Source organism: Tupaia chinensis, unplaced genomic scaffold (genome assembly GCF_000334495.1).
Source record: "Tupaia chinensis unplaced genomic scaffold, TupChi_1.0 Scaffold000430_1, whole genome shotgun sequence".
Classification (NCBI taxonomy): domain Eukaryota; kingdom Metazoa; phylum Chordata; class Mammalia; order Scandentia; family Tupaiidae; genus Tupaia; species Tupaia belangeri.
The window spans coordinates 2636945-2646316 of NW_006159935.1; positions in this window are offsets into that span (position 1 = coordinate 2636945).

The window sequence follows — 9372 nt, forward strand, 5'->3', positions numbered from 1 at the left end:
AAGTGTCAAAGGGACAAATCAACAACGACCAAAGCGAACAACCTGATTTCAAAAGACTTGCAAAGAACTATCTGCAACAAAAAACGCACACACGGCCAAGAAGCACATGAAAAGATGCTCCACGTCATGAATTGTTAGAGAACTGCAACTCAAACCCACAGGAGATACCACTTCACACCCTTAGGAAGGCTATTAGCAACACCAAACAAACAAACAATGCAGAAAATAAAAAGTGTGGGCAAAAATGTGAAAAATGGGAACTCTTGTGCATGCCTGGTAGGAATAGAAAATGCTGCAGCCACTATGCAAAGCTGTATAGGGGTCCTGAAGTTTAAAAAAATAGAATTACCACATGATCCAGCAATTCCATTTCTGGATATAAACCCAAAGCAATTACCTTGAATATATATTTGTACACCCATAGCCAAAGCAACATTATCCGCCCTAGTCAACGTTGGAAGCAACCCAAGTATTCTTGATGATAAATGAATAAAATGTGGCATGTACACACACATGCACGCACACACACACACACACACACACACACACACACACACAATGGATTATTACTCAGCCTCAAGAAGAAAGAGTTACGTGGTGGTGGAGGAGACGGCATCCCACCACACGGCTGACTCCATGGTTCGCATTCTGGACCCAGCAGTTTGAAAAGCATGTCAGACACATGTGTGCAGAATCCCAGAGTGAGAAATGGAGGAGAAGGGGTTGCAGAGTGACTTCCCCCATGAGGAGTGCTTTCTCATTCTCTCTCTCTCTCTTTCTCTCACTCTCTCTTCTGCAAACACATGTGCCCTTTGGCAAACTTCAATCAATCAATCAATAAATCAATAAAAGGTTGAAGAGGAGTCAGAATCCTTTGTGTTTACCTAGGAGATACTGTGCAGTTCATTGGGTGGTCGGAAAAGTCATGTTCTTTTTTCTTCGTGAGTTTTCCAACCACCCAATACAATGATAAATAAGAGTATATAATGCTAAATAATGATATGTATGAGGGATTTTTAAAAAGTTTATAACATGATTATTGTGAAGAAACCATGCATGAATTTCAGTTTTTGCACTAAAATAAAGTTTTGCTTTAATTCCATTTCTCCATGAATTTTTTGAAGCCCATTGTGTATATGTGTTGTGTGTGTATGTGTATACACATAAAGTATATATATAAAGTGACAAATGCATAAAAATAACTAGCATCATATTGTACACAAATTTCCATGTCATTTTAAAAATTAAACATTGGTCTAAAGTATTGTTTTTTGTTTTAGTTTTCAGGATTATTTTTAGAGAGTTTTTCTTTGCTACAGGGTACATGCACTCACTGGAGAGACAGAGAGACAGAAAGAAGTCACTGCCTGTGGGGATGGCCATGCCACAATCCCTTCTCCCTTCACCTTTCAGGATTTGGGGTACCTGTTAGTCAGGGGAGACTTCCTTGAGAAAGTATTGACTTAGACAAGATCTGAGTGATACAGAGGACTTTTCCAGGGTTTTAGTAGAACTTTCCAGAGGGAGGAAATAGCTTGGGCCCAGAGCCGACAACCAAAGGAAGCATAGTACTTTCCAAAAACTGAAAGGTCAGCATGCTGTGAGAAGAGGCCAGAAACAGCAGCAGGGCAAGCCAGTGGTCTTACAGGCTGTCTTTCATAAACTATCTTAAGACTGTGGCTTTTCCATGAAATCGACAGGATTTTAATGTGGCTTGGGGCGGATGGGCTGCATCGGGAGGAAGAGGATGGTATGATCAGATTGCTTGCCTGCAATTTGGAGAATAGAATGTTAGGGTTCAGAGTGGGTACAGGACATTGGGGCTAAGTCAGAGAAGGGTAGCAGAAGTGAAGTGGGAGTTATGATGACTCCTTGGTCTTTAGCCTGCCAAGCTGGATGGATGTTGAGGTAGAGAATACATCATAACATCGCAGTTCCATTTGAAATATGGTGGGTTTATGATCCACCAATATCACCAATTTAGTTTGAAATATGTTGATGTTTAGGTGGCTTTGAGACATACCAGTTAAAATGATAAACAGTTTATTATTTAGATCTGAGAAAAGACACCACATTTTGGCTTGTCTATGAAGAGGTGACAAAAGAATGCAAGCATACATGGAGTCACCTAGCAAGAGATTCTAAGAGGAGGAAAAGAGAACTTGGGCGTGAGTCTTAAGGAACTCTTAACAGCTAAAGGCTGGATTAAGAAAAATGAACCTTTAACACAGAGAAGGACTAACCAGAGATAAGAAGTAGAATAAAACCAAGAACAGGGTCAGCAGGTGGCATGGTGGTTAAGGCCCTGGACTCCCACATGGCTGACTACGGTTCGAGTCCTGGACCTGGTGGCTTGCTTTTTTATTCTCTCTCTCTCCTCAGTCTGTCCCTCTCTGGTCAAATTAAAAATAAATAAATAAATAAAGTTAAATAAAAAAATAATAATAAAAAAATGAGAACAGTACCATGTCACTAAAGCCAACAGAGTGTTTCAGACACAAAGGCCCATGGTGTTAAACACTGCTGAAGAAATTTAGCAGCATGAGAGTCAGTGGTGACCTGACCAAAAGTTGTTTTGATCAAGGGTTGGAAAAAAGTAAAATCAGGATGGATTGACATTACAGTAGGCTTTGCAATGAAAAGGAAAAGAAGAGGAGTAAGTTTATATTGAAAAAAGGGAAGTTTTCTGTTTGTTTCCTATCTGGAGAGCCTTGAGCATATTTAAAAGAAGGTGGGGAGGACAACTGAGGGTCAGAGAGGGAGTCTGGGTGTATAAGAGGGGTCCTAAGAGATACTGCAAGGGTTCCAAAAAGTGCACAGGATGGATTTCAAGCAAGGGGAAAGAAATTGACTTCAGAAAGTTAAGAGTAGCTTCTCTAGAGAAGAGAGCCAGGGCATGGGAGAAGGGAGAGGTTAGCACGTGGGTCCCTAAGTGGTAACTAAATCTGAGGGAAACTGAGTTTGAGTTTGGGAAGCTGAGAGAGTTCATGATTTATGGCTTTTGTTTTCCAAAAGCAACAGGCTAAGTTTTCTGCTGGTTATGAAGAGGAAGCTAGAAGGTGTGGTTAGAAGTTTAAGAAATATGAATTTTTTTTAAGTTGTTGCTGAGAAAGATAATGAATTGACCAAAAAAAGTAGTAAAATTTCTAGACAGTATTGAGGGCCACTGGAGGTCAGTGATTATGAATTTGGGAAGGACCCGCTCTCTCCTCTGTTTGGATGTAAGCAAATTTGTTTGAATGAAAGGCAATTTTGGAGTCCACTCAGGATTGACATTTTGCTAGAGAAGAAAAGACAGATAAAAGGTCACAGAGTTATAGATACTAATAACAGTTTTATTAAAATGACAAAGCATAAAGTCCAAGCTGCAAAAGCAGAAAAATAAGAGAGGGAAAACGCAGGACAGATTAAAAGACAGTGAGTGCCGAATGGATAGTAGCAGGTCGCCCTTTGAAACGCAGAGAATACGTGTATCGGAATACTCGAATTGCAATTTAAATTCAAATAATGTATTAAAAATACATTTGTGGCCAGCCATGTAGCTGAGTGGTTAAGGAAACTGGATCCCACATGGTCAACTGTGGTCGGGGTCCCAGCCCCAGTGGCCAATAAAACAGACCGAGGTCAGCCTTGTGGCCTCATGGTGGAGCAAGCCAGATTCCATATGGCTGACCACCTTTTATCCTGACCCCAGGGGCTTGGAAAAAACCACACTGGGCATACGGATATATATGCTGCAAATTCCAGTAAGATGGAAAAGTGGAGGAGAGGGGATTTTGGCATGATCACACCCCATTCTGGGGTGACTCTACTCTTCTGCTGAGCACACACATCCTCTGATGATAAAAAAAAAAAATTGCTGGGCGTGTGTGCATGAGTGCCCCAAATCCCAACAGGATAGAGGAATGGAGAAAGGATTATGGCATGACCATGCCCCACTGAGGGGTATTTTCACTCTCTCTCTGTCTCTCTGGCAAGTACACAATCCTGCTGGCAAACTATATATATACACACACACATACACAATACACACACACACACACACACATACATATATATAATATGGGCTCTATCTTTCAAAAATGCAGAATTTAACTATTTCTCACCACTTTTTATTTTACGTATATACATTTGAAGAAAATTGAAGAGTAAAAATTTATGGGACAGATTAAATGAATATCGATTATAATTGAAGCTAGGGATGGCTACATAGGGTTTCACTCAACTGGAAAACAAAAACTTTGAAAAAATAGAGGCAATACAGGAAGCAAAAGAAAGTCCCCCCAAAATAATAATGAATATTTTCAGAGCACTCTAATATATCCCACTCATGAAATAAAGTGGGAGCCAGAACAAACAGAGGATATGTTATATGACTAACAGGAGTCTCAAAAAGAGACAGTAGAGACAGCGGAGGGGAAGGCAAGCAACAAGGACATAACTCAGCTAGCTCTTCCGGGACTGAAGGACATGAATTGAAAAGCCAAACGACATCAAGCACAGTAAGTGGAAAGACACAGGTTTTGCACATCTTGGGAGATCCCGGAACACCCTAGCAGAGAGAAGAGTCGCTCATCTAACCACGTTTTCTCATCCCCTTATCTTCCTCATGCCCTCTTTCCTCTAACAGTTCAAATGCCATCATCAATCATTCTAATCGGTTCCTTGGCTAGAACCTCAGTCCCTTGGCTTCCGTGTGCTTTTCCATCTATTCTGACCGACAATCACAACCCTCGTTGAATTGAATTCTCCTTCCACTCTGTTTCTGCACCGGTGCAGCTGCAGGAAGGATGGGAAAACACACGGTGGCCGTGATGGGCATGATTTCAGATTATGATCCTGAACCTTGAGAGGGCCTTTCCTGCTGCCCAGCAGTCAGTGGAGATGGCCTTCCCCCTTTCCACTCTCCTACCCCATCTCACACCTGTATGTCCTCTCGCCCCTCCCAAGTCGCCTCCCTCTCACTCGCTCTCAGCTGCCGCTCTGGCCCTCCGTGTGGTTGAGGAAACTGAGGTTGTCATGGAGAATTCCATGAAGCCTGATCCTCTGCACCTGCCCACCCTCCCAGCTCTGGGCCCGCAGGGTATCCAGTCTCACCTTCTCCTGGTTCTCTGGAGATGAATTAGCTGCGTTTTCTCTAAGGCCAGTCTTTCTGAGTGACTCAAGATCCAGCCCTTCTTGGGAATGCTGCTTCAGCCAGTCTCCATCTCTACCACACCATCAACTCTCCTCTTCATTTTTCTACTCCCGATTTTTCCATCATTCCCAACAGCATATGAACTCCTGCTACTTCTCGCACCTTCGGGAAATGAAACAGAACTCCCTACACCTCATATACTCCTTCAGCTACCACCTCATGGTCTCCTTCCCTTTGTATGAAAGTCTTCAAAAGGGTTGTCAATACTTACTGCCTCCAAACTATCTTCTCCTGTGCTCCCTTGAACCAGATGGATTTGCCTCCAATATGCTACCGAGATCATCAGTTAATAATTACTTATGCTGCTAAGAGCAAAGATCAATTGTCATCTTGTCTGACCCACGGCAATACCCAATACAACTGAGCGCTCCTTTGGTGCGCCTTCATTGTCTTCCAGATTATTGTACTTGCCCCGTGCTGTCCTCCTCTGGATCACTTAGGAGTATCTTTTGCTGGTTCCTTCTCCAGATTCTGATCTCTAAATACTTAAGGCCCCACATCTCAATGCCCTGAAACCATCTGTGGTCTTGTCTAGCTATACTCATTCTCTGATGCTATCTCAGCTGGTGTCCTGATTTTGAATACTTGCACATATAAACTGTTGATCATTCCCCAAGTTGATCTCTAGCCCTGAACTCCAAACCAGTGTTTCAACTACCTCCTTAAGTTCTCTACTGAGATTTCTAAGTGTCTCTAATTTAATAAATCTCGAGGTGAGCTCCTAATCTTTCTTTCAAAGTTGGTTCCATCTCTAGTCTCTCTCTCACAGTGGTGAATGGCAACTCCATACTTTCCAGTGGCACAGGCCAAAGGCCACGTGCACCTGGTACAGAGGCAGAGCGTGTAGGCTCAACTCTCCGAAATGTGCAATTCCGCTATGCCCACCACTTTCATGTCACCACCGTGGTGAAAGTCACCATGCTGTCTTGCTGGATTATTAAAATAGCTTCCTAGGGGCCAGGTGGTGATAAAAAGAGACGCTCTGCAAGGCAATTCGATCTGCAAAGGCCTCCAGCCAAGTCTGGGGACCTCCCTGAGTATGCCAGGAATGTGCATGCCACGGTCATGGCCAACTGAAAGCCAGGGGTGGCTCTCTCTCAAGGAATATGTTTCAAAAACAAAACTTCAGCATAGCTTCTAAATCACCTCCCTGCCTCTGCCCTTGCCTTCTCGGCAGCCTTTCCCTAAACAGCCGAGGGAATACTAGCATTGTGAGGTGTAGATGAGAATGTGTCACGCTTCTGCCTCAAGCCCTCCGTTAGCTTTCCATCTCAATCAGAGAAAGAGAAGTGAGAATGATAGCCTTCCAGATGTCTCTGTTTTGCTCCATCACCCTTCTGAACTCACCTCCTGTCATCCTCTCACTATATCCGTTCACCAAGGCCACACCGGTACCCGTGCTGTCCCTTCAACAAGGCGGGCACCATCCTGCCATGTGGTAAGAGTTTGCTCAAAGACGCAGAACCACCAGGAGTGACCTGGCATGCTGGGTAAATCGGAGGACTCTGACCACGAGAATGGAAGTTCACACCTGAATGTTGCTTCTGCAGCCAATGCTGGTTCTGAAGTCAGCGGGAAACTGGGAAGAAAAGACAGACGTGAGATGGGGGAGGCCAAGCACAACAGAGAACCCTCGAAGAGGAGCCAGAGCCAATGACAAAGTGGAACCGCAGGACCTCCTCCGAAGCCACAGAGAACTCATCACATTCAAACTAATTTCTGCACTGCTATGACTTGTTGATGAAGTCAGTGCCTTTGTGTGTGTGTGTGTGTGTGTGTGTGTGAAGTTAACAAGATCCTGACCCAGAAGTTGCAGAAATTGAGGGAGGACATTGATCAGAAGCTGGAAGAGCTGTGGTCCTTGCTGTGGCCTCGTGTGGGCAAAACAGACCAGCTTTGAGAGGGGCCGCAGGGCATCCGGTCTGCATCAGTCTTCGAAGCAAAACAAGACCGCTGCTTCACTTCCATACTCCCAACCACGGGCAAAGTTCTCTCATGGCCAGCCCTGGCTAAGAGCCACATGTGGAAGTTATTTAAAATTTGGGGCCAGCAGATGGCATGGTGGTTAAGGGTGCTGGACTCCCACATGGCTGGACCTGGCAGCTTGCTTTCTCACTTTCTCTCTCTCTCACTCTGTCCCTCTCTAGTCAAATTAAAATTAATAAATAAATAAAATTTAAAAAGCAAAATAAAATGAGCTTAGCAAAGCTGACATGGCACAAAGCTCTCAGACCTCCCTTTAAGCTTGGTATTTCATTCTTCCCTTGGCCTGTAATACCATCCATTCACCCCCTAATGTCACATGTCCTTCGAGGTTTACTCAAGAGACCTCTTTCCTGGCTACCCTATCTAAAGTTTCATTTCCTTTTAGATTTTTCAATGCTTAATTTTTTCTCCCAAGTACGTATCACAATCTAACATACCATATATTTTACTTATTTATTTTTTATATTATTTATTTCCCCTGCTGGAATAAACTGCCCAGAGGACACACATTTTTGTGTTTTTCCTTCATTTCTCATCCTTAGTGCCAAGAATAGTGCCTAACACATGGTAGATGCTCAATAAATATTTGTAGAATGAATTAATGAATCCAGAAAGTTTTCAGAGGAAAAGATAAATAATATGCATGCGATTAGGAATTAGAATAGTGCTGTTTCTGAGAAAGTCCATGGGGAAATTCTTTGAAATTCTGAGGGAAAATGGTGGTTATGGAAACACATGGCCAACGTGTTTCACATCCTGGACCGAGAGGCTTGAAAACCACGCTGGGCACATGTGAGTGCCTGCCTGAAATCCCGGAATGAGAATATGAGAATGGAGAAGAAGGGATTACAGCTTGGCCATCCCCCAAGGGATGGTTTCTCACTTCCCTTCTCTCTGTCTCTCTCCAGTGAGTACATACGTCCTGTAGAAAAAAAAAAAGGGAAAAAAAAGAAATGCATAAAAATGTTTAAATGAATTTCTGAAGTACGTAATCATTTTAGTGTTCATAGCAATTATTCATAATATTATGTCACGTTTGCTAATTGGAAAATGAGTTCGTAGGTACTTGAATGTCATGATTCATTTTTTCGAGAAATATAATTTTTCTGCTTCTCTGCTCATGTATTTGATATGAAATCTGAACTTGCATAGCTTGCTGGTCTGGGAAGAACGATGAGTGTTTCTTACTTTGACATATGTGCATGACATCATTTAAATGAGGCTCCACAATATGGTAGAAAGAGCGTAAGTTATGAGCCAAACATATCGGTACGTCATGTCCAGAGCGTGAATGGAACATGAAAACAAATGGTGTGTCGTGTGGCAGATACAACAAAACACTTACATTTCCTTATAGCCTTTCTATGAGCCCTATGTTTATAGATGGGTTATAAAGGAAATAATAATCTAATAGCTTGAAAGTCACGCCAGGTGCATGTGCGTGTGTGCCCAAGATCCTGGGAGGAGAAGGGGTTGTGGCATGGCCATTTCCCCTGGGGTGACTTCTCACTTCCCCTCTCAGTGTGTTTCTCTCCCTCTCCAGCGAAGCACACGTGCCCTAAGGCAAAAACCTCCAAAAACAAAAAGTCAGTTCGGCCCAACGTCTGTAACACAACAGTGACAACCAAGCCACTCTACAGCAAGCTCATCAGTGAGTCGCCTTCATCAGACCTCTGCAGACCCTCTCACTGCAGCTTCTCACGCCAACGTGCGAGCAGTCCAGTCTTCGGGGACAAGTAGATAGCAGAGATGCTGTAACGCACCTGCCAAGGGCTGGTGCGAACGCACTCCAGTGCGGGGACGTTTTCCCGAGCACACTGCGTGGACTCTTACGCAAGCCAGAGGCGGTGCGGGGCGCCCATGGGTCCCGCCAGGCAGTGGCTTAGTGCGGTAGTGCTTGGGGAAGTCGCTGCTGGAACCGGCGCTGGCCGCGGTGCTGAACCCGTTCCCGGCCGTCCCGACCGCGGCTGGCGGGAAGGGACCTCGAGGGTTCTGAGTGTCCCGCAGCTGGCTGTCAGATACATCGGGCGTTGGTCCGTGGCTCTGAGTCCGGCAGTCACCTCGCGAGTGGAGGGGCGCCGCTGTCCCCCTACAGTCACCCCAAAACAGCAGCGCAGCCGGCGTTTATCTGCTGAGTGACACCGGTGCCCGACCTTGACACCACGCCCGGCAGTCCGCACCGAGGCGCC